Genomic DNA, 25,102 nt, shown 5'->3' on the forward strand with positions numbered 1-25,102 from the left:
GGTAAGTAGGGGGGTAGAGTTTATATAGGATCATAACTCCTCCCACAAATTCAGGCCAAATGGCTTTCCAACAAATGATTAAGGCCGGTATTTTTTTCCAAGAAAGGTGGCAACCCTAACTTCTGTTAACATACTCTTGCTTAAAGGAACACTATAGGGTCAGGAACACAATCATGTATTTCTGACCATATTATGTTAAAATCAAATCTAGCCCCCCTGGCACCCTCTTGCCTCCATAAATATAGTAAAATCTTACTTGTATTCAAGTCTGTAGCTGCTGGCTCTGCCCCTGTCTGCCTCTGAACTGACTCTGTCTGCTGACATCATCAGAAGTGGTGGTCTGAGCCAATTACAATGCTTCCCTATAGGATTGGCTGATACTGTCAACGAGGCAGATCAGAGGCAGAGCCAGCACAAGTCAAACATAGCCCTGACCAATCAGAGGAATTGAATCAATGTATCTCTATGAGGAAAGTTCAATGTATCCATGCGGAGGGTGGAGACACTGAATGGCAGTGCTGCACACTAAGCATTACTGCCCCAGGAAGCACCTCTAGCAGTCTTCTAAGGAGTGGCCAGTGGAGTTACTTTCTCTAAAAGACAGTGTTTACTGCAAAAAGCGTGAAGTGAATGATTCTACTGACCAGAACAAATACAATAAGCTGTAGTTGTTCTGGTGACTATAGTGTCCCTTTAAGTATGAAAGCTTAAGAGGGATGTATGGGAACTAAACTTGTGTGGACTGGCTGACAATAAAATTAGTTAAGGTAATGCAGACGTTGGTCTTTCTAACACTGTGGCATGTTCCCTTTCTTCTACACTCACTTCATACACATTTTCTCTGCCTCAGACTGTATACCAGGAGCTTCTGCCTGCTAGTAAGACGGTAAGGAGACAAGTGGACTTTTTTTTTTTTAATTCTTTATTTTTGCGTGCATGAAAATATAACAAGTGGGCTCGTCATGCCCCAACAGCTTGACAAGCACATACATAAAATATTTAACCATTGGGTAACATGTAGAATATTCTGCACAATTTTTGTAGAGTAATAGTTAGGCAAACTATAGTCAGCTTCTGTACATAGGAAAACAGGTGGATTACAGCTGGCGCTTTAAATTAGTTAACAAGTACTAAAAGGCATTTTTTGCAAGATAGAATCTCAATTGAGGCGATTCGTCATCTATAGGAGCATAAAGTAAAGTAACAAATAATTTGCAATGCATACTTAAACAACACGCTTGTGCTACCACATCAATAGGTGCAAGCAAAGGGAAGAACAGTTAAAACACTTTGTGGCATGCAATATCAGCTCGATAGGTTGCAGGCTAGGGATAGCAGGGTTTGATACCTGCAATAATAGTGTGTAGCATTTTGGCTTTATAATATCTATCCTCACTTGAGGGGAAACATGTTGAGAACCTCGATGTGTTTGTGAGTTGGTTTTAAGAATATTCCTACAGGAGTCTGCCTGGTGTGCTGATATGAATAAGGGGATTTGCATAAGGCAGGTTATTATAGGTTTAGGTCTATGGCAAGAGGGACCAGACTACAAGTTATGCTTGTGGGAGAAGCCACATGTAAATCAAATGCGCCTGAAACAACAAGGGATCAGATAGTCAGATGAGTGGTTAACCCGTGTGAGCTTGGGTGAGTAGCTGACTGCATATGTTTGTTCAGTGAGGCTTGTGCCGTAAAAGAACCAAAGTTAGGTAACAGTCCCCAGAAAGTCCCCACAGGGTAATAAACGAAACATGAGCAAATAGGGGTTTCAACTTGCAGTGTTCTCCCTGTGATCTCTGTTGGGTCCGAGAGTTCAGTCAGCCAATGCCTTCCAAAGGGGCTCTGCAGTCCCGCAGCTCTGAGGGGCACAGTGAGCCTCTGGTTCTGATAGACGACAGGTGGGGTCGGTTTGCTGCTAGCGCAATGAGCTGGCAAATAGCGAAATTTGATAGTCCTCTGGTCGCAGGATCTGGTAACCTGGTGCAGCCACTGCAGGGCCTCTGGTGTCTTTATCTTAAATCCGCCTCGGTCTGTGTCGGGTCTAGGGCTGGAGGGTTGTGAGTTAGGCTCCTGATGGCGTGCCCTCCGCATTGCGGCCGTGTCGTTCTGCCACAGCGGGAAGAGAGGGGAGAGTGCATGATAGCGGTGTGGCTCATTACTCTGTTTCCCGCGGTTGCGGCCCGGGGGGTGAGTCTCTGTTGTGGTTTCAAGCGGCTCACCAGTGGGCGAGGATTGGGGCGCCGCTGCCTGCGCCACAATCTTTGTTTCGCTGCGTAGGGGCCCCTTCTGTGTGGCTCGTTTGTGGTGCTTCGTCTGGGCTGTGTATAAGGGTGGCCCGGCGGTGGATTAGATCGCTGCGTGGGCTGCAGTGTTTGCCGGTGTTGGGCCCTTGGTGTCTCTAGAGACCTCTTCGCCCTCTGCGGTGCCGGTCGGCTGTCAGGGTGTTGGGGCGCCCGTCGGCTTTTTAATTGTAGCTTCTGCTCTGGGGGGTTTACCCCTTGGAAAGGGGTTGATTGCCATAGTCTGCGTTCCAGCTCCCTCCAAAGCTTCACGAAGTGCCTGTTCAGCCTTGTGTGGTAGTCTTGTATAGCCTCGTTGTGGCGCTCGGTATCTGCAGATCGGCCATCTTGGGTGAGACCTTGCGCTTTCTCTTGACCCCTGAGGCAGCCTGCACTGCTACAGCATGCCTGGGGTAGCCTCCGCTGTGTGGACCGGGATCTCCCCCACCGGTCCAAAGGGGGGGGTAACGGGGCTTGCTCTCTTTGAACATGTCGGTAGAGTACCTCCAGGTCGGGAGAGCGGCCGCCTCTCCCGCCTGTCGTGTGCTAGGCCGCACCGCCGGTCCCGGTGTCAGCGGGTCTCTAGCGGGTCTCCCAGTCTCCCACTTCACACCCTCTGTTGCGGGGTGTTTGTAGGTAAGTGATGCCGCTGTTTCTCTCCTTGGATGCTGCCTTATGTCGCTTGTGCTGTCGGAGTTGAGCAGGAGCTCCTGAGACACACGTCCGATCGCCATGTTGGTTAGGCCCCCGACAAGTGGACTTTTGAGTGCTAGGGGGCAGTCCTTAGAAAGCGTGGAGTAGGCGCATCATTTGATGCATTTATGTCAAGCTCATGGTGCTCCCTGCATAGTATGCCCTTAGTTGGACAGCCTGCATTACAGGCAGGCAGCCTGACATGCATTAATGCCAGGCTGTCCTTCAAATTCTTTGGACAGACATGCCCCCTTTTTGGGCATGTTTGCTCCTTTTGGCAGTTCTGGTCACGTGATTTGCGTCAGTGGCACACCCTTTTACCCTGTCCATTGACCTCCTGCTTCATTGGACACTGGTGTTAGGGAGTATGGATTTACTTGAAAGATGAAAGCATAAATAAGAGAGAGATTAGCATAGAGTATGTGTTTTCTTATAGCTGCATCCTTTGAGTTTCCCTCCAACACCATCTCCATCAGATTCATGTTGCTTGGGAGGTATGGTTGATTTTGTGTTTTTGGTCGATAAGATTCTGTAATTAGGCCCATCATAATTGTCAGCACCAGGCCCACTGGCTCTTAATCTGGCCCTGCCAACCACCCTCTAGTTGTCTTTCTGGATCCAATGATTGGAATAAGAAGTGTACACAGATCAATATTGCACACATGTCTCATCCTTTTGCTTCCTTGTGTGCAGGAGCAAAATACAGTATGCTAATTATGTAATTGATGCCTTAAAGGGACACTCCAGGCACCAAAACAACTTCATCTAAATGATATTGCTATGGTACCAGGAGGTCCCTGGGGGCACTCTTATCTCAAGGGGTTTAACTGTTCTCGGACGCTTTAACCCCAAAGTTGCCTTCAGCATTGCTCTCCACGCCTCTGAGGCAGCATCCGGTTTCTGAAATGGAGAGAAAGAACTGATATGTTTAATTTATGCAAAGCCAACATAGTGTTGAGGACTTTTAACCTGTTATGGGAAGGATGTATGTACTTCCCAAATAGGGGCATGCAGAGGTGTGTCTTACAACAAGCTTCACACTGACTGAAGTATGATTCATGCTTTCAGCACTCCACTGCCCAAATACAAAAATAATAATTGTCTGCTGCCTTTGCAAGCCACTCCATTCTTTTGTCGGTTTATTATTTTTATTATAGCATAGCAATACTGCCACATTTAAATGCAAGATAAAAAGTAAAGACAGTTCCTGTGAGGTACAAAGTGGAGTCACATATCACTAAAATAAAACTATTGTTGAAATAACAAGGGTAATAACGTTATAGTACCACTGGATACTAATAACCATAAGAAAGGAAGAGTTCGGAACAGAGACCACACAGTATCACGGAATCTATGCTATCTAAAGGAACAATGCAATTTGTTGATCAACCTATGCCGCAGGTAGACTACAGCAGACAGTTAATTTCTATTCCAGGCACATTTTCACCTCTCTCCTCCTAAAATCGCTAAAGAAGTAGCTGGATTTTTTGCAGCATTTTTTTCCCCCATTAACCTAACCCAGACTCTCTGTGGTTATCCATTCACAGACTTTCCAATGCAGCATAACAAGAAGTCTTAGCAAGGCAGGTGCTCTGAACTATTGCTGCCTCTTAAGTTCAGCTCCACTGAACTAAACGACCAGGAAGTAACCTGTTGTCCAAATGACAACCAAGGGAGTGTAACAAGATTAATTTATAAAAGTGCCAATTTTCATTGAAATCTGCACATTTGTAAAATGAAAAAAGAGAACACACTCTTCACACATGTGAAGTGCTTTAGGGATCTGGAGTGTCCCTTTACTATTATTAATGGAAGCAATACTTATATAACATGAGTCAAATCAAATGGTTAGAAAACTGCAAGCCGATATCTGTCAGGACAGGTTCACTTTAAACAAACTTACTTATTGCATATTTAATGTAGTGAAACTACAAATTCCTGTTTGTTTTGTTTTTTTATAGTTGGAAGGCTCTGCTATATACCCATATAAAAATGCAGATCTCCTCAAGGTGTGATAGATTGTCCCACGGTCCTAGTGATGGATTGTCCCTCCTAAGAAAGACAGTTCAGATGTACATGTCAGGTCTGGCTCATATGGGTGCTTGTCTGAAGCCAAAAAATACTGCCGGAAGATGTTCACTGTGTTTTAAATTACTATTATGCTATTTTATATTAATGCTACATAAATCAATAATGTATAAGATTTTTATCTAGTGAATGTTTTGGAACTCACGATGACTTCATATTTCTCCCAGCAATATAGTTCAACACATAATCTCTCACCAGAAATTAAAGGGACACTATAGTCACCAGAACAACTACAGCTTATTGTATTTGTTCTGGTGAGTAGTATCATTCCCTTCAGGCTTTTTGCTGTAAACACTGTCTTTTCAGAGAAAATGCAGTGTTTACATTACAGTCTAGTGATAACTCCACTGGCCACTCCTTAGATGGCTGCTAAAGCTGCTTCCTTGTGCTGTGCTGCAGAGTAAGCAACACTGCCATTAAGTGTATCCACCCTCTGCATGCATACACTGTAGTTTCCTCATAGAGATGCATTGATTCAATTCATCTCTATGAGGAGATGCTGATTGGCCAGGGCTGTGTTTGACTTGTGCTGACTCTGCCCCTGATTTGCCTCCTTGACAGTCTTAGCCAATCCTATCGGGAAGCATTGTGATTGGTTCAGACCACCATTTCTGATTATGTCAGCAGACAGGGACAGGTCTGAGGCAGACAGGGGCAGAGCCAGCAGCTGCAGACTTGAATACAAGTAAGATTTTAGTATATTTAGGGAGGCCAGAGTGGGCCAGGGGGAGCTAGATGGGGGTTTTAACACTATAGGGTCAGGAATACATGTTTGTGTTCCTGACCCTATAATGTTCCTTTAAGCAAACTGATTGGTAGAGTGTGCTCATACTTTGCTCTTAGTCACAGCCCTCCATGAAAATGGTTGGATTTACATGACTAATTTACCTAATCTATTATCATGCTGGAGCTGTCAAGCATCCACTATGGCGTTTGTGTGGGACTAGTGTAGATTAGAAACATGGAATCTTTGTGTGGTTAAGAATAAGCTCTTTGTTACATAACAATTTTAATAATTCTTGCTAACACATGCCATAAACCTACGCATTTTTGTCAAAAGAAAAGCACTGAGTAGAGGAATATTTCATAATATGAGAATATACAAGATAGCAGAAATTTAGTGTCTGTGATTATGAATACATAATCATTATTGAAATATTTTTTATTATCACTTTTTTATAGTAATTAAACAATAGTGTGAAAAGAGTTTATTTAAAATGCAATGATTAGTCCCATGCTATGGTTTAAGAAAAGCTGTGTTTAAAATATTGTCCATTAGTAAATGCAAAATTACAGAGTGAGGTCTCAAACACAATGCTTGTCTGAGCTCATTTGCATGTCAAGCTGGAAATTGTGGGATAGTTGTGGAAACATAATTCCTCGAGTTCCCGTACCCAAGGGGGACTTTCCACAATTCAACTTAAGATATGCAGGTGATGTACAAGAGTAATTTTTCTAATGGCACTGTGGGTAGTTTTATTGTGTTTGGCCTTACCACTATCTTTTTGTCACATATATTACATAAGTAAATTTCAAATTTAATGGGTCACCATAACAACTTCATCTAAATTAAGTTGTTATGGTGCCAGGTGGCCCACAGGCACATTCTTACCTTTAGGGGTTAAATTTTTCTCTTGAACAGTTTAACCCCAAAGGTTTCCTCCAGTGCTGATCGCCAGGTCCCCCATGCTGCAGGGGCGCCAATGATTGGCTACTGACTCTCTAAGCCAATCAGTAGCTCCCCATTGATAAAAAAAAGGCACGTACCCATTGAAGAAACATTTAACCTGTCATTACATTTAAATGATAGAAAATATTTAAACAATCTTGCACATCTAAGGCATGTGTAAACATTGCATGTATAGAGAAAGATTTAGAAACAATTTATTTTGGAGACAATGAGATTGTCATTCAAATACAGTCATTGGAGTGTTACAGCACATTTGTCACTTGTTTTAACATTAGCATTCAGAAATACAATGTTATAGTACACCATTAATATACAAAACTTTTTAAGAAGGGTCTTTAATTGTTACCAGGTTGCTAATGTAACAATTAAAGACTGTATACTGCAAGTTTCCTGTTGCACACCAATTACCGTACTTGGAATTAACATTTTAAGGTTTGGAAAATTACTCATTCTCTAAAAAGAATGGATTTAGTTCATCTCAAATCTAGGACAGTACCAGCCAAATGTATGCCTATTATAAGCACTTTACTTTTTTGCTGAATATATTATTGTTATATATATTTTTTTTTAATGCTTGAGAAGGCAGGTTTTGACGTTTAGTTCAATCAAGATTATTCCAAAAATTGGGAATTGCAAGGAATTCACTCACAAGGTAATTTAAACTTTTAGGCCAAAGTTGAAAATTTCTCAGACTCAGCTCTTTTTAAAACATCACTATTTTGACCTAAATCTTGCAGTTGTCAATTCTCAGCTGTAATCTCTGGTTGAGATATAAAACCAAAAAAGTGTCTTTTCTAATACCAACAATAAAAGCCTTTTTGTGCATGTAGGAAAACAAATTGGCTTATATTTTAGGGTCATAGCTTCCGCATAGAAATTAATGGGATTTGCAGTAAATACCGCAATTTGGTGATCTGCAAAGAGTTTTATCTCATTTAATAAACCATCATTAGTTATAGATTATTTTATGGGTAGAATGCAAAACCTAAATGTCTATTGCATGCCAAATCAAAGGGGCCAGGTTAATAGGCATTCATATTGTAGTGCCTTAAAATGTTACTCCAAACACCATGACCACTCCTGCTTTTTGAAGTGGTTATGGTGGCAGGAGTCTGCATGTACAGCTTTTCAGCTTGAAACACTGCACATACAGAGATATTTGCATTTGTGTGCTGGCTGCTAGTTACACCCACGGCATATGTGAGAGTGAAGCTGTGATGTCAGATGAGGTATAAAAAAAAGTGCCAGGAGCTACACCCAGGTAAGCTTTGGATTAATTTGCTTGATTATAACGGGGGACCTAATTAGAAATGGCCAACAGTACATTTTAAAGTAAATACGTGTATTTTTAAAAAAGGGTTGGAGTTACCCTTTAACCCCTTAAGAACTGTCCTTTTTGGGGTGGCTCTAAACGCCGGAGGGTGGCATAGAACTTCCTTGCTGTCCAGGGGACTTACAGGGTTCCCGCCAATCCGATGCCGGCGGTTGCGATCCTGGAGTCTGCTAGATCCGGCCCTCCCCGGCCATGTGATCGTGGGGTCCTCGCGATCACATGGCCGGAATAGCTGGCTTATGCAGTGCCTGTTGCCTGCAAAAAAGTTCATGAAGTTAATAAAAAGTTTAATAAAGTAAATAAAAGTACTTGGATTATATATATATATATATAAAACACCTACACCTAAATTGACATCACCATTTTACAAGAAACAAAAGAAGGATATACGTACCAACAACGCCTCCATCAGGACCTTTATTCAGACTGTGAAGGCAGACACAGAACAGATGGTGAAAAATCCCCCCACATACCATTCAAATTTAACCCCGGGTGAGATAAAAGCCTTACATGACCTCAGTCACGACATCAGCATCGTCATACACTCTGCCGATAAGGGCGGTGCTACTGTGATTCAATCCTAGCAAGATTATCGGAATGAAATACTACGACAACTCAATGACCATACTACATATATGAGACTCACGTTTGACCCTGTGAAAAAATTTCAAACCAGAATCAAGAACCAGATTGACTTGGGCATTCTTAGTGGTTTCTTGGATGAGAAAACAACTCAATTTGTATTTGTTGAATACCCTAGACACCCTGTACTGTATACTCTACCCAAGATCCACAAGGACCCCATCACTCCACCAGGAAGACCCATTGTGTCGGCCAATGATAGTTTACTGGAACCAGTGGCTAAATATGTTGATTTTTTTTATCAAAAAAAGTGTAGTGGCACTCCCCACATGTCTACGGGACACACGGGACTTCATTCATAAAATAAAGCTAACACCTACGATTGACGAATCGTCAATACTTGTCACTTTAGACGTACAGAGCCTGTACACCATCATACCCCACCAAGAGGGGCTACAGGCTCTCAGAATGGTTTTGAGTGAATCCACAGTATACACAGGACCTCCCATTGAATTCTTACTGGAATTCCTACATATTGCCTTGACCTGTAATTATTTTAAATTTGAAAAAAAAAAATTCTACAACTCTCGGGGACAGCGATGGGAGCGGTGATGGCGCCCTCTTACGCCAACGCTTTCATGTATACATTTGAAAATAAATACATCTTACAGAAATTTGGAGACTCCATTCAACACTACCAATATCTCAATTCCTCAGAGTTCTCAGATACAATAGTACTTCTGAAAATCGTGACATCCAGTTTCAACAAATGTGGAATAGATTCAGGGCAAGGGGATACCATGTTCAGACTCTCCAGAAAGCCCAAACTCGTGCCATTGAAATATGGGAATCTGAGACCAATGAAGTAACCAAAACTAATGCAACACCAACATCCAGGATGTTCCTCCCGCTCACATTCCATACGGGCATCTCTACGGTGAAACATTCTGTTAACAAGAATTGGGGACTACTACAATCGGATAAACAACTTCCAAAAATATTTCGAGAACGACCGATTTTCAGCTATAAGAGGAACAGAAGTCTTAAAGACATTTTGGTCAGAAATTACCCACTTCATTGTTACCAGCCTATATCAAATATCATCAAAAAAGGATGCTACAAATGTAGTGGTTGTGTGACGTGCAGCCACATGGTCAGTGGCAAGTCATTCGCACATCCTCACAGTGGCAAAAGAATCAACATCCGACATCATATAACATGTACCACAGACCACGTAATATACCTTATTACCTGTCCGTGCGGACTATCGTATGTAGGCAAAACTAACCTCACCCTGAGGGACAGGATACGTGGACATCGGTCAACCATCACCACTGCCTATCGGGATAATTACAGCGACAAACCAGTAGCCAAACATTTTTTGGCTTTAACCCATAGACTTCCATCATTACGCTTCACAGCGATTGATCATATCCCACCTCCTCCGAGGGGTGGTGACAGATCAAGAATGTTACTTCAACGGGAAGCAAAATGGACATACCAACTGGACACCGTAACACCCAGAGGACTAAATGAGAATATTGTTTATTCAGTTTTTCTCTGATACCATACACCTTTCTTATCCCGGTAGTCTAGGATTATCTCTCTAAACCTCTTCTCCTGTACATTTTTGTATCATAGTGGTATACTGTATATAGCGTGTCTTTTTGTATACATTTTTTGTACATTTTTCTTTAATCCAGTCAGTGATTGATATCGCAATAGATTTTTAGTACTACCTCATATGGCTATATTTCAATCACTATCAGTGATTGTCCAAAATATATTTAGCCTAACTGGCATTTCCACTCCCCTTCCCTTGCTACTATAGACTCTGCAGTCTTTATTTGAAGTATCTATTTCCTTGTGTTTACATGATATACAGAGTATATGGATTGGTCCTTTTTTCCTCTGTTTTGGCTTGAATGTGGTTTCAGTCCACTACCTATAGATTATCATTGAATACCTAGTTGCCATACTCTCCTGCCTAGAGCCTATGGCCATACCAGTCTGAAAATGCCTGATCTCGTCAGATCTCAGAAGCTATCCAGACTCGGGCCTGGTTAGTACTTGTATGGGAGACCAACTAGTAACCTCAGGTGCCATAAGCCTTTGTCCTAATCTTCATTTATTTTTCAAGAATCTCTAATTAAAGTCTTCACATAGTATACTCATTTGAATACTCTATATATTTTGTGCCCATGTTATGCTTGATTTAATTGTATGTGTTATGTATTATGCATTTGTTCTTTGTATTGTTCCTACTGGGTGCATGTTACACTACTGCAGATCCACATACATATGGTCACTTTAATTGGTGTATGTCAGATACTGGACCAATATCAATATAGTCTCTTTTTTTCATAGAAATGGACCTTTGAGTCCTCACTATTAGTGGTGATCACTTTATTGTGTGTATACCTTGCTATTTGGTAGGTATTATACAGTATTCCTGTATACTCCACAGGGCTTTATGCCCTTTCACTTTATTGCACAGATAATTCTCTGCCTAATCCGAGCTGTTCCACGTTCACTACATACTTGCTCGGGTTTAGTTTACCCGTTTCTTAGCAACCACGTCATAGTAATGGCCACGCCCATGTGTCACATGACGCTCCACTTGCATTTCCGGGTTCGGACTAATGGAAACCGGTGTACACTGTTTGTTTGGTGAGTAATTCCTCCTATGTTGCCTATATATTCGTGTTTTATATGTTTGTATACTGATCTTGAGGAAGACCTGAAGAGGTCGAAACGTCGATCAGATGTATGTTACCTGTTATTAAATAATATCGAGTTTTTTCTATAAAGACCTGAGAGTGCATCTCTTTCCTTCTTGCTTTACATACCCAGCGTGGGATTGCACCAAGGCAGTTTTTTACTTATTCATTGAAAGGGTGAGTGCCACTACACTTGTGTGTGTGTATATATATATATATATATATATATATATTCTAAGTACTTTTATATGCACATACATAAACCATTATTCTAAGTGCATTTAAATTTTAATATATACATATATAATTATATATATTAATATTAAAATACACTTAGAATGACGTTAATTTTATATATATAAGTAATCAATAAAAAAAGAAAAAAATTTAAAATAATTATATACCAGCTTTAATTTGTACTAGCTGTATTTTGATATTAATATATATTAAATTTAAAATACATTTAGAATGACGTTATAAATACATATATGTATCTATAGGTATATATAATTAAACATAATAAAAATATATATATACATATATATTTAAATTCTACAAATATATTTATATAATATTTTTTACATAATTAAGTCATTTTATTAATTACAATCTGAGGGACCAGCCTGACAATCCAGGCAGAAAGTCCAGAGAATTTGGCTCGCAAGCCCTATATTTAACCCTGTAACTTTTCAGGACACCATAAAACCTGTACATGGGGCATACTGTTTTACTCGGAAGACTTTGCTGAACACAAATATTAGTGTTTAAAAACAGTAAAGCATATCAGAATGATTATATCGTCATTAAAAGTGCAGTTTTTTGCATTTTTCACATACAAACTGTACTTTCACTGACGATATCAGTGTTGTGATACGTTTTACTGTTTTGAAACTCTAATATTTGTGTTCATCAAAGACTCCGAGTATAACAGTACCCTCCATGTACAGGTTTTATGGTGTTTCAAAAGTTACTGAGTCAAATATAAGGCTTGAATTTCCTTTTTTTCCCACATTGAAATTTGCCCAATTGGTTATGTTGCCTTTGAGACCGTATGGTAGCCCAGGAATGAGAATTACCCCCATGATGGCATACCATTACTAAAGTAGACAACCCAAGGTATTACATATGGGGTATGTCCAGTCTTTTTTAGTAGCCACGTAGTCACAAACCCTGGCCAAAATTAGCATTCAATTTAGTTTTTTGCATTTTTCACACACAAACAAATATGAACGCTAACTTTGGCCAGTGTTTGTGACTAAGTTGCTACTAAAAAAGACTGGACATAACCCATTTGTAATACCTTGGATTGTCTACCTGTGGAAATGGTATGCCATCATGGGGGTAATTTTCAGTCGTGGGCTACCATTTGGTCTCAAAGACAACATAACCGGTCTGGCAAATTTCAATGTGTCTAAACTGAAAAATTTAATGTGCTATATTTGACCCTGTAACTTTCCAAAACACCATAAAACCTGTACATTGGGGGTACTGTTTTACTCGTGAGACATCACTAAATACAAATATGTGTACTTTATTGCAGTAACAGCTAACAGTATTGTGACATTCACAGTAAAACATGCCATGCAGAACTAAAAAAATAACATTTCTTAATTTCTCATTTTTTTAATATTTTTTTTATTCATATTAAATTATGTTTAATATACAAATATTTGATGTGACATGAAAGCCCTGTTTCTCTTAAAGAAAATTAAATCTGATAAGTGTGGGTGCACAGAATATGAAAGAGGTGAATTATGCCTGAACAGACATATAGCGCAAATCCAATGTTTTGTTTACGTTTTGTTTTGATTAGCGTGTATGTGTACAAATGCCTCAGTCCTTAAGAGGTAAACAGGTTAAAGTGAATCCCACATTTGTTTAATACATCAGTCACGTTTCTAGAGCGCGTGAAAAGTTAAATGGGCTTTCAATTTAGCTACTCTGGTCCTAAATTTGATATTCAATTTTGATTCACTTTGAATTCTCACTTTAGTGAATAACCCATGATTGTTTTTGGGGAATTGCTGTTTTATATGTACAAGTATACCCTTTAAATTGCATGTTAAATGTTTGCAGAGCTGAAGGTCTAAACTTATTTAAAAGAAGGCAAAATGCATATATTTTCCATTTGAGTGGGCAGCAGCCTTTGGACATGAGGCTCTGAATGTAGATAAGAACTTTGGCAGTTTTGAATGATCTTTGCTTTTCACACCTACTCACTATGGCAAATGAAGGGATAAAAATAGAAGCCTTGACAGAAAGTGTGTTCTATAATAAAGCATCTAAGATGAGACTCTTATTGCAATTGCAGAAGCTATGTAACATTTAACCACTTTTTATTCCCTTGAGTTAGTTCTATTTCTTTTCAACACAATATGTAGACATTTTTTGTGTGCTCTGCATTTACAGTGTAACATTTGTCAATGTGACAGGAGTCCTTTCAGCTGTAAAAAATAAATAGCATTTTACCTTACTTTTGTTATGATAGATCCACCTAAAAGGATTACAGCTCCTAAAGCAACTAATATAACATTTATAAAGATAAATTATATATTTAATTGCTTTAGGAAATGCCAAGGTTCTGCTCACATCTTGTCCAGCTTGTCAGTGGTCGGAGATCACTACTGTAACACCCACTCTCTACCCTCGCCTTACTGCCATCCCACACGTGAATGTCCATTTTGGGCGACACGTCCCCAAGCAGAGTCACCCTTACTAATGACCTGATGGCTTAATGCCAGCAATCGACTTTAGGATGGAGTGATACCAGTCACTCCATTTCTATATCCTCAGTGAGAGAAAGGTGTTGTTGTTAGGGGAATAGCTCTTTGACTGAGGGTAGCAGAACTGCTTGTTGAAGGGATCTCCTGCCTTTCTCATCACTCGGTTGTCAACATTGACCTTTAATCCTTCAGCATAGAGCTCTATACTGAAATTGAATTGACAGTTGGAGGAGGGATCACATTTTTTTTTTTTTTTTGTTGCTAATCAGTTTTACTATGCTAACACAGCCTGGTTGAGCAGTTATTCTGGGCTGGATTCATTCTAGTTAGGCATGGGATGTTACACATTTTTATATACATCAATGTCGCTTTCCAATAATTTTTTCCCCTGTTCTGCTTATCAGGACATGTGAGTTACACGATTAACTAGAGCAAAAAATCTTAACACAACATATTAACTGCGCTAGGGATTTAGGTAGTTCAGTGGTAGGTTGTTACGTTCAAAACCTGCGTGGAACCAATAGTAGGCAAAACAAGTAATGGAGGGGTTAGCTCTGTGGCTAGTTTGCTTGATCACAAAGTATGCTCAGGAAAGACAGGCCAACTAAGAGTAATAGGCATCTTGCGCGCTATGACATATTGAAACGTTGAACAAACATCTAACGACCGTAAGTGAGTATATAACAAAATGGTCCAGAGCAGCCTATCAGAGCATAATCATAATACAGTAATACAGTGATGTCTGTTGAGTGATTCCGCGCATCTTAGGACACTGAACTCTCTGTGTAAGTAAGTATCAGCATTAGGTTCACAGACTAATTTACTGACGCTAATTTTGATTTTACCCGTACGTGAGGCAGCGATCCTGCAGCCTTCCACCTGAGGAGACTTATGAGTTATGAGCGTAGTATAGAACACATATATATGTAGCTGAGAGAAAAACATAAGTAAAAGCCTATGAAAAAATACTGCTGATTAAACTGAGCTAATGGGCATATGCAAAAGCCTGGTCATAGAAGAGTAGTCGGGTGAGGTACTCCTCAAATATTATACTTCGGTAACTTGGTGTCGGACAGTTCCTGAATGAATGGGTAAAACAAATCGAATGGTAAAAACAAATCAAAGGAAAATAAGCGTTTGTGTCTCTGGGCGTCCAGTTAGTTATAGCATTATGAGTACGTCAGGCATCCTGCTCTGCGTCCAGGCTGGTAGCCGGAATGCAGTTAGCTGCTGTCTTTCACCTGATGCTCCTAGTGTGCTTCAGGGGGTAGTCAAATGTCTCGGAGGTGGCCGGATTCCATGCATGGGTGTTGGCAGGTTTGTTAGGCTGCTGCAGAGCGTCTTGAGGGAGGCCCCAGGCCGCCAGGTGCCTTCGTGCCTCTGGTAGGTCGGCTATTAGGTAAGTATCGTCCCCATGGAGCACCTGTAGCTTGTGGGATGGGCGCCACTGGTATTTTATGCTGTGTGTGCGGAGTAAGGCGGTGAGTGGCCTGAGGGTTGCGCGCCATGTCATAGTTCCCCTAGACAAGTCTGTATAGAACGTGAGGGACATGTCCTCAAAGGTATACGGTGTGTTTCCCCTGGTGGCGGCCATTATTGGCATTTTGTCTTGACGTTTTTGAAATTTAACTATTATATCCCTGGGTGCCGTCGCTGGGGCTGTCAGGGGTTTGGGTATTCGGAATGTGCCTTTAATGCTTATTCCTTTGGCCTGCTTCACGGGGAGAATCGTGCTTACCAGGCGTCGAATGAGGTGAGGCACCTCGGCGTCTGAGATTGAGTCCACTATTCCCCTGATCTTGAGGTTTTGGGCACGACTTGTATCTTCCATCGCCGCCATTTTTTGTTCCACCCGCAGGTGCTGTTGTAGGGAGACTACGTCTCGTTGTAGCGTGGTAAGTTGCTGTGTGTGGCTCTTGGAATCTCGCTTGACGACACCCATACGGTCCGACAGGCCCTGGATGTCTTTCTTCATATCCGCCATGTCGGCCTGGATGCCCCATCGGAGCTCCGCCAGCAGCTCCCTCATCTCAGCCTTCGTGACCGGTGCCGCATCCGACTGTGTCTTGGGCTGTGTCGGCGGTCGTGTAGCGGGTAAGGTCACCTCTTCTTGGTCTGAGGTTAGGTCATCAGAGTTAGTGAGGTCGTCCACATAGTCTGTGTAGTCTGCCATGTGAGGCTCTTGAGCTCCATGTGCTCTCTGCCACTGGTTCCCAATACTTGCGCCTGGACGTGGCCCGTCTGATTTTAGTTTTTTATTCTTCTTCCCCATTGTTGTCTAGATTGTTGGGGTAATCAGCCTGTTTCTTTTGTTTTTTGGGGGGTGATAGTTGTATAATTTGTCCGTAAATATGCTTTTAAATCACGGAGCTCGCTGGAGTTGCGACCGCTCTGTTCGGCTGTTGGTTCCGCCCCGGGATCACATTTTAAAGCACTTTTTTAAATTAAAATCTACATTTGGTAGCATTTTTGCAATAACAACGTAGAGATGAAATTACTCTAAATTTGTGTGTACAACAACAGTCAGGACTTAATATTTAAATTCCTATGCTGCTAACCAGGCCTCTAAAGTTCCTCAGCACTGCACGCCTGGAGGACCCATGGCGTACCCACCAAGCATGAATTTCTACTCACCAGGGCTAAATTGTAATGCACCAATGGCTAGTCGCAAGTGGACATTTTCAGCTCTGCACTACACTTTATGGCAATATTATTGACATGTTTACCACTTGTTGAATTAATCACCATGTTATTTTGGAACACTGTTTTTATGATTTTTTTTTTTTATACATGCAGGCTTGCAATTAAATGAGGATATAGACCAATACCAATCATCATAGGGGTGATTTATCAAAGTGTTCTATTTAGTGGTTCTGGGGCAAAGAGACTGTTCTTGCAGTTTACCAGTGTTAACACTGGCAAAAGGCAGCGCTTACATTGCTGCTAACGAAACCTTTAGTGGCTTTCACTCAGCTAGCTATTAGATGGGCTTCCTGTTGTGATCCTGCGAAAACTGCAGGAGCGACTTTCATCATCATCACGTTCACCATAGATACACAATGCTTCAATACATCCATGAGGAAATGCTGATTGGCGTTGCACACCAATTGTCCTGCTTGCGCACTAGACTCCAAATGCTTCCAAATAGGGAAGCATGGGATTGTCTTAGATCATTAGTAATAACGATCGCAGCCAGAGGAGAAGTCCCAGCTGTGGCGAGACCAGTGCACCGGAGGAAGAACGGTAAGTGATATGCTTTATTTAAGGGATACAGGAGGGAACCAATAATCCAGATAACTCGTATAACACTCTAACATTAAAGGGAAACTCCAGTGCCAGGAAAACGATCCGTTTTCCTGGCACTAGAGGGTCCCTCTCCCTCCCACTCACCAATCCCCAGTTACTGAAGGGGTGAAAACCCCTTCAGTGACTTACCTGAGGCAGTGGCGATGTCCCTCGCCGCTGTCTCCTCCTCCGCGACGCTCCTCCCTGTGCTTCCGTCGGCCGGTGGGCGAGACTGATCCCGCCCACCGGCCGAGGAGACCTAATGCGCATGCGCGGCAATGCCGCGCATGCGCATTAGCGCTCCCCATAGGAAAGCATTGAAAACGAATTTCAATGCTTTCCTATGGGGATTTGAGCGTGAGGACGTCCAGCGACGCTCTAGCACAGGTTTCCTGTGCTATGAAGCAGGAAGTTCCCTCTAGTGGCTGTCTAGTAGACAGCCACTAGAGGTGGAGTTAACCCTGCAAGGTAATTATTGCAGTTTATAAAAAATAAGAGTAGTGGGAGTTGGCACCCAGACCACTCCAATGAGCAGAAGTGGTCTGGGTGCCTGCAGTGTCCCTTTAAGAATACATGTTTGTATTACTAACACATTCCCAAGTATTAAAGGAACACTATAGTCACCTAAATTACTTTAGCTAAATAAAGCAGTTTTAGTGTATAGATCATTCCCCTCCAATTTCACTTCTCAATTCACTGTCATTTAGGAGTTAAATCACTTTGTTTCTGTTTATGCAGCCCTAGCCACACCTCCCCTGGCTATGATTGACAGAGTCTTCATGAAAAAAACAAAAACGGTTTCACTTTCAAACAGATTTAATTTACCTTAAATAATTGTATCTCAATCTCTAAATTGAACTTTAATCACATACAGGAGGCTCTTGCAGGGTCTAGCAAGCTATTAACATAGCAGGGGATAAGAAAATCTTAATTAAACAGAACTTGCAATAAAGAAAGCCTAAATAGGGCTCTCTTTACAGGAAGTGTTTATGGAAGGCTGTGCAAGTCACATGCAGGGAGGTGTGACTAGGGTTCATAAACAAAGGGATTTAACTCCTAAATGGCAGAGGATTGAGCAGTGAGGCTGCAGGGGCATGTTCTATACACCAAAACTGCTTCATTAAGCTAAAGTTGTTCAGGTGACTATAGTGTCCCTTTAATTTACTTTAACAGAGGAACACATTAAGATAAATGTTCTCTCTTTTACTGTTATTTAACATTTTGACATTGCATGTAACCTAATTCTGATTTATTTATTTATATTTTGTTCTCACACCAATTAGCGCAGCTAATCTTTTTATTGGCGGTGTAAGAAAGGATATCACCTAAGTGTTTCTTTCATCCAAATCCCACTTATATCAGCTGAGCTAAAATTTAGCATGGGAGAATTTTCTACCCATTAATAGAGAATTTGGCCGCAGCTGTTACTATGTGACCTTTATCTTAAAGCATGACCTCTGGAAAATAAAGCATTTAACACAATTATAGCTTTACCTTTATCTCAATAAATGTAACACTTTTGAGCAGGACCCTCTTTACCATGCCTTTATTAGAGCATTTATATCCCCAGTGTATTATTGTAAAGCGCTGAAGACTCTATATAATTATAATAATAATAATAATAGTTTTTAACATAGTTATGTAAACATATATGGGTAGGTGATGGTCATACACATGCATTTTACTTACTGGGTTAATTTTTGATGAAAGGACACATGTAAACACCATACAATTATGTTATATTTTCTTTTCTCAAATCCCTACAGCACATTTAGATGATACAACTACTGTCTGTTCTATTTTGATACAGCATTTTTTCATTAACCCCTTAAGGACAGAGCTTCAGAAGCTTGTCTTTCACTTAATGACAACGGCATTTTTTGCATTTTTTGCTATTTGCGTTCAACTGCAATTTGCTTTTTACTTATTCATTGCACCGACACATATTATATACCGTTTTTTAAAGGACAGAAAGGGCTTTAATTTGATGTAACACACATATATATAAATGCTTATTTATTATTAAAAAAATACAGAAATATGCAAAAAAATGAATTTTTGTGTGTTTTTTTTACAGTTTTTGCAATAATAATGTGTACATAATTAGTGCAGGTTAATGAAAGTAATTAAAAATAAATTCATTTAGTTGTTCTGAATTACGGAATATATAATGTGTCTGGGATTTTAAGTTTTTTTTGGTAGTTACAGGTCACAAAGCACAAGGAGTAAAATACACTTTTTATGTGGAGCGATTTTAGAATTTGGTATGTTTGTCTTGTAAGCCTAATAGCCATAAAAGAAAACAAAATTGCCACACAAAAGTATATATTTATATAAAGTAGACACCACAGGCTATTTACCTAAGGTTGTTTTGACACTTTCTACGTAGCCATTTTACCGCCAACCTCTGCTAAATATTGGAGTAAAATTGTGTTTTTTGGGGGTTTTCGCACACAAACTTATAACAAAGAACTTCTCATGTGTATTTTGTAAAGTTGGTGTGTGCTATTCCTGTACAACGTTTTATTATGTGTTCAGTTACTTCTGCTGAGTACAACGGTACCCCCATTGTATGTCTTTGGCACTATTTCGTGAAGCTACAGTGCCATATAGGAGACCTGTCCTTTTCAGTATTCACAGTAGAATTTTGAGAGACGGATTTAATGAGCCTATGCTTCCATTTGGGGTATTATAACAGTTTGACTGTTCAAAAAAACCCCACAAAGGCCTACCATTTGTAAAAGTAGAGACCCCAGGGTATGTCATAAGGTGCATATTGTGCCTTAACATGCCCCCATTTTTTTACCATTACATGCCAAAGTATGTGGTAAAAAATAATTTTGTGCATTTTTTACATACGGATTGCATTTTTGCTGGGCATTTTGTATATTTCATATGTGCCACTAAGTTCAAACCCCCCAAATTATGCTCAGCTAAGTCTTCTGAGTAAAAGGACACCCCCATTGTATGTCTATGGCACTATTTCGTGAAGCTACAGTGCCATATAGGAGACCTGTCCTTTTCAGTATTCACAGTAGAATTTTGAGAGACGGATTTAATGAGCCTATGCTTCCATTTGGGGTATTATAACAGTTTGACTGTTCAAAAAAACCCCACAAAGGCCTACCATTTATAAAAGTAGACACCCCAGGGTATGTCATAATGTGCATATTGTGCCTTAACATGCCCCCATTTTTTTACCATTACATGCCAAAGTATGTGGTAAAAAATAATTTTGTGCATTTTTTACATACGGATTGCATTTTTGCTGGGCATTTTGTATATTTCATATGTGCCACTAAGTTCAAACCCCACAAATTATGCTCAGCTAAGTCTTCTGAGTAAAAGGACACCCCCATTGTATGTCTATGGCACTATTTCGTGAAGCTACAGTGCCATATAGGAGACCAAGCCATATCAGTTTTTACCGAACTTTGAATTTTGACGCCGGGCCTAAGTGCAATTTCCAAGCATCTTCGCAGGTTTTAAATTCAAACTACCCCACAAAGGCCTACCATTTCTTAAAGTAGACACCCCAGGGTATTTCAAAAGGCATATTTTGAACCTTAGCGTGGGATCATTTTTCCGCTAGCGTGTACCAGGTGTAGTGGTAATAAGCGTTTTTTTCTGCCTTTTTGACACACAAAGTGAGTTTGCACAGTATATTTTGCAAACCATATGTGTACTACCACTGTATAATACTTCATATGTTGCTCTGCTATGTCTGCTGAGTACAAAAACACCCCCGTATGTACCTTTGCCAGGTATATGTGGACATCGGAGGGGCACATTTGGGACACAGCCATTCCATTTTGTTTTCCAACTTTCAATTTTTACGCTGTGCCCATGTCCCATTTTAGAGTATTTTACCAGGCTATATAATCCAAATACCCCATAAAGCCATACCATTTCTTAAAGAAGACATCCCAGGGTATTTCAAAAGGCATATTTTGAACCTTAGCGTGGGATAATTTTTCCGCTAGCTTGTACCAGGTGTAGTGGTAATAAGCGTTTTTTCTGCCTTTTTGACACACAAAGTGAGTTTGCACAGTATATTTTGCAAACCTTATGTGTACTACCACTGTATAATACTTCATATGTTGCTCAGCTATGTCTGCTGAGTACAAAAATACCCCCGTATGTACCTTTGCCAGGTATATGTGGACATCGGAGGGGCACATTTGGGACACAGCCATTCCATTTTTTTTCAAGCTTTACATTTTTACGCTGTGCCCATGTCCCATTTTAGAGTATTTTACCAGGCTATATAAACCAAATACCCCATAAAGCCATACCATTTCTTAAAGAAGACATCCCAGGGTATTTTAAAAGGCATATTTTGAACCTTAGCGTGGGATCATTTTTCCGCTAGCTTGTACCAGGTGTAGTGGTAATGAGCGTTATTAAATGTATTTTTTTACTTTTTAAAACTTTTTTTACTTTTTATAACTATTTTTTAAACTTTTGTTTTGCTTATTAATTTTTTTAAAGTTTCCTAAACTTTCGTAAAACTTTTTTTTACAGATTTAACATTTTTCTAAGCTTTTTTTTTACGTTAACCCCTAACTAGCAGTAAGCAGCACTAACAGTAAATTCCCCATTTTCCCATAACTCCCACCCACCCCAGCTAGCAAAATATTTAATTATACAATATTTAAATTAGTTAATTAAATAAATTTAACCCCTGAGGGTTAAAAAATAAATAAAAGTTAATCGTCAGGGGTTAAAAAAAAATTAGATCACAGTATAATACTGTGATCTGTATTTTGATCACTGTAGGCAGTGATCGACTGGCAGGGAAGGGGTTAATTTTTATTTGGACTGGGTAAAGGGTTTATTTTTTTACATTTTTTACTTAAACGTTATTAAAACTTTTTTTTAAACTTAATTTTTTAACTTTTTAAAGCTTATTTTTAAACTTTTTTTAACGTTAACCCCTAGTTAGCCTAATACTAAATCCCCCAATTCCCCACTAACTTCCACCCTCCCCAGCTAGCTAAATGTATAACTTTAAATTTTTTTAATTAATTAATAAAATAAATTTAACCCCTGAGGGTTAAAAAAAATAATAATTAACCCTCAGGGGTTAAAAAAAAAATCAGATCATAGTAAAATGTGATCCCTACCAATTGATCACTGTAGTCAGTGATCAATTGGCAGGGAAGGGGTTAATTTTATATTAAAATGGGTAAAGGGGGGGTAAAGGGGGGTGGGATTTTAATTTAACTTTATTGTTTTGTCACCAGGGGGCAGGATCACTGAAGATCCGGCTCCCTGCACTTCACACAGAACCAGGAAGTGCAGGGAGGCGGAGGTGAGTATAGAGAGCACATGTGCCCGCTCTGGCATGCTGTCAGAGCGGGCACATGTACTCTGACAGCCCGATCCGGTGCTCCCGGTCTGCCTCTAATGCAGAGGCAGACCGGAGCACCATTAACCCCACGATCGCCGCGATTGCGGCGATCTGGGGTTAATTTTAACGGGTGACGGACGAGGTCCGTCACTCGTCGTTAAGGCAATCCCCAGAGTGACGGACCTCGTCCGTCACTCGTCGTTAAGGGGTTAAAGGGACACTATAGTCACCAGAACAATTACATCTTAATGTAGTTGTTCTTGTGAGTATAGCATGTCCCTGCAGGCTTTTTGCTGTAAACACTGCCTTTTCAAAGAAAAGGCAGTGTTTACATAACAGCTTAAGGACACTTCCAGTGGACACTCCTCAGACGGCCACATTTGTGTTCCTAACCCTATAGTATTCCTTTAACTTTATAAGCTCGAGTGCAAAAAACACAAAGGGTGACCTTTATCAAACATTTCTGAAAAGTGACGAGTAAATTCCGACACTATTTTAACCAAATTTGTTCTAAGACTGATCTAAAAAGTGCTGGTTTACTTTATAGTAAAATCTTAAAGTTTTCACATTTAAAGTGGGCTAACTGTAGCTGTGTGTTACAGTCAGAAAGGTGTAGCCAGGTCTTCATGAACAAAGTGATCTAACTCCTAAATGGCAGAAAACTGAGTGTGAGCTCCAGTCATTTGATCTATACACCAAAACTGCTTCATTAAGCAAAAGTTGTTTTGGTGCTTAGAGTGTCCCTTTAAAGGCTTAGCTCCCATGTGAAAAGCATGAAAAGAAAATTAGATAATGCAATCTATCTGATAAATAATATATATGCAATATGCAATAACTTATGTATGCAATAGAAAGAATAACACAGAATGTGAATGCAACTGAAATTTGCTCTTGTGTGTGCAGCCTTAGCTGTATAATGCTTATGGCAGTTTGCATAAAAACAAGAGGACAGTGAATGGTATAAGCTATTTTTTACTTTTTTTTTGTTTTAAATCTAACAGCAAATCGTGACTTTCTGTAAAGCCCTTTCTCATATATATATAAAAATCTAAGTGTCTGTGATTGGCTACTAAAATTTGAAATAAACAAAGTGCTTGTTCCAGAAAACAATAAATAACTTTGTGTCGCTGGAAGAGAATCAGATGGTAATTGTAGTACCTTGAAAGTGAAGAAAGAACTCAGAATGAAACTAAAATAATAATTCTAAAGAATTTAACTCGTGCTTACAACAATAAAACCAACCCATGCTACTGGCATGATAGCTAGCGGAAGCTTCTGCTTAGGATCTTCTTTCTCTTAGGCAATGGAGACAGGTAGTTACATAGTTACATAGTTAGATAGCTGAAAAGAGACTTGCGTCCATCAAGTTCAGCCTTCCTCACACCTGTTTTTTGCTGTTGATCCAAAAGGCAAAAAAAAAAAACCAACCCAGTTTGAAGCACAATTTTGCAACAAGCTAGGACAAAAAATTCCTTCTTGACCCCAGAATGGCAGTCAGATTTATCTTTGAATCAAGCAGTTATTACCCTACATTGAAAGATTATATCCTTGAATATTCTGTCTTTGCAAGTATGCATCTAGTAGCTGTTTGAAAATCTGTATGGACTCTGATAAAACCACTTCTTCAGGCAGAGAATTCCACATCCTGATTGTTCTTACAGTAAAAAAACCTTTCCTTTGCCTTAGACGAAATCTTCTTTCTTCTAGTCTAAACGCATGACCTCGTGTCCTATGTAAAGTCCGGTTTGTGAATAGATTTCCACACAATGGTTTGTATTGGCCTCGAATATATTTGTATAATGTTATCATATCCCCTCTCAGGCGACGTTTTTCTAAACTAAATAGGTTTAAATTTGTTAACCTTTCTTCATAGCTGATATGTTCCATTCCTTTTATTCATTTTGTAGCCCGCCTCTGCACTTTTTCTAGTGCCATGATATCCTTCTTTAGAACAGGTGCCCAAAATTGCACAGCATATTCAATATGTGGTCTTACCAGTGATTTATAGAGAGGCAAAATGATATTCTTGTCCCGAGAATGAATGCCCTTTTTCATGCATGACAATACCTTACTGGCCTTGGCCACTGCTGATTGACATTGCACATTGTTGCATAGTTTGTTGTCTATAACAATTCCCAAGTCCTTTTCGTGTGTTGTTATCCCTAATTCACTTCCATTAAGGGTATACGTTGCTTGTGTATTCTTTACGCCGAAGTGCATAACTTTGCATTTTTCAACATTAAATTTCATCTGCCATTTGAGTGCCCAGTCCTCCAGTCTATCTAAATCCTTCTGCAGCAAAGTAATGTAGTGGTGCCCTGTACCTCAGGAAATAAGTCATACCTAACAATAGGTG

General features: G+C 40.0%; 1 protein-coding gene and 1 pseudogene across 2 annotated transcripts in view; both read left to right on the forward strand.

Moving 5' to 3' along the window:
- CRPPA (CDP-L-ribitol pyrophosphorylase A) overlaps nucleotides 1-25,102 on the forward strand; it is a 348,505-nt gene that overhangs the window by 52,244 nt on the left and 271,159 nt on the right. The gene's annotated exons all lie outside the window — the stretch shown is intronic.
- On the forward strand, nucleotides 10,658-10,776 carry LOC134609510 (5S ribosomal RNA; annotated as a pseudogene).

The sequence above is a fragment of the Pelobates fuscus genome, chromosome 4 (assembly GCF_036172605.1).
Source record: "Pelobates fuscus isolate aPelFus1 chromosome 4, aPelFus1.pri, whole genome shotgun sequence".
Classification (NCBI taxonomy): Eukaryota; Metazoa; Chordata; class Amphibia; order Anura; family Pelobatidae; genus Pelobates; species Pelobates fuscus.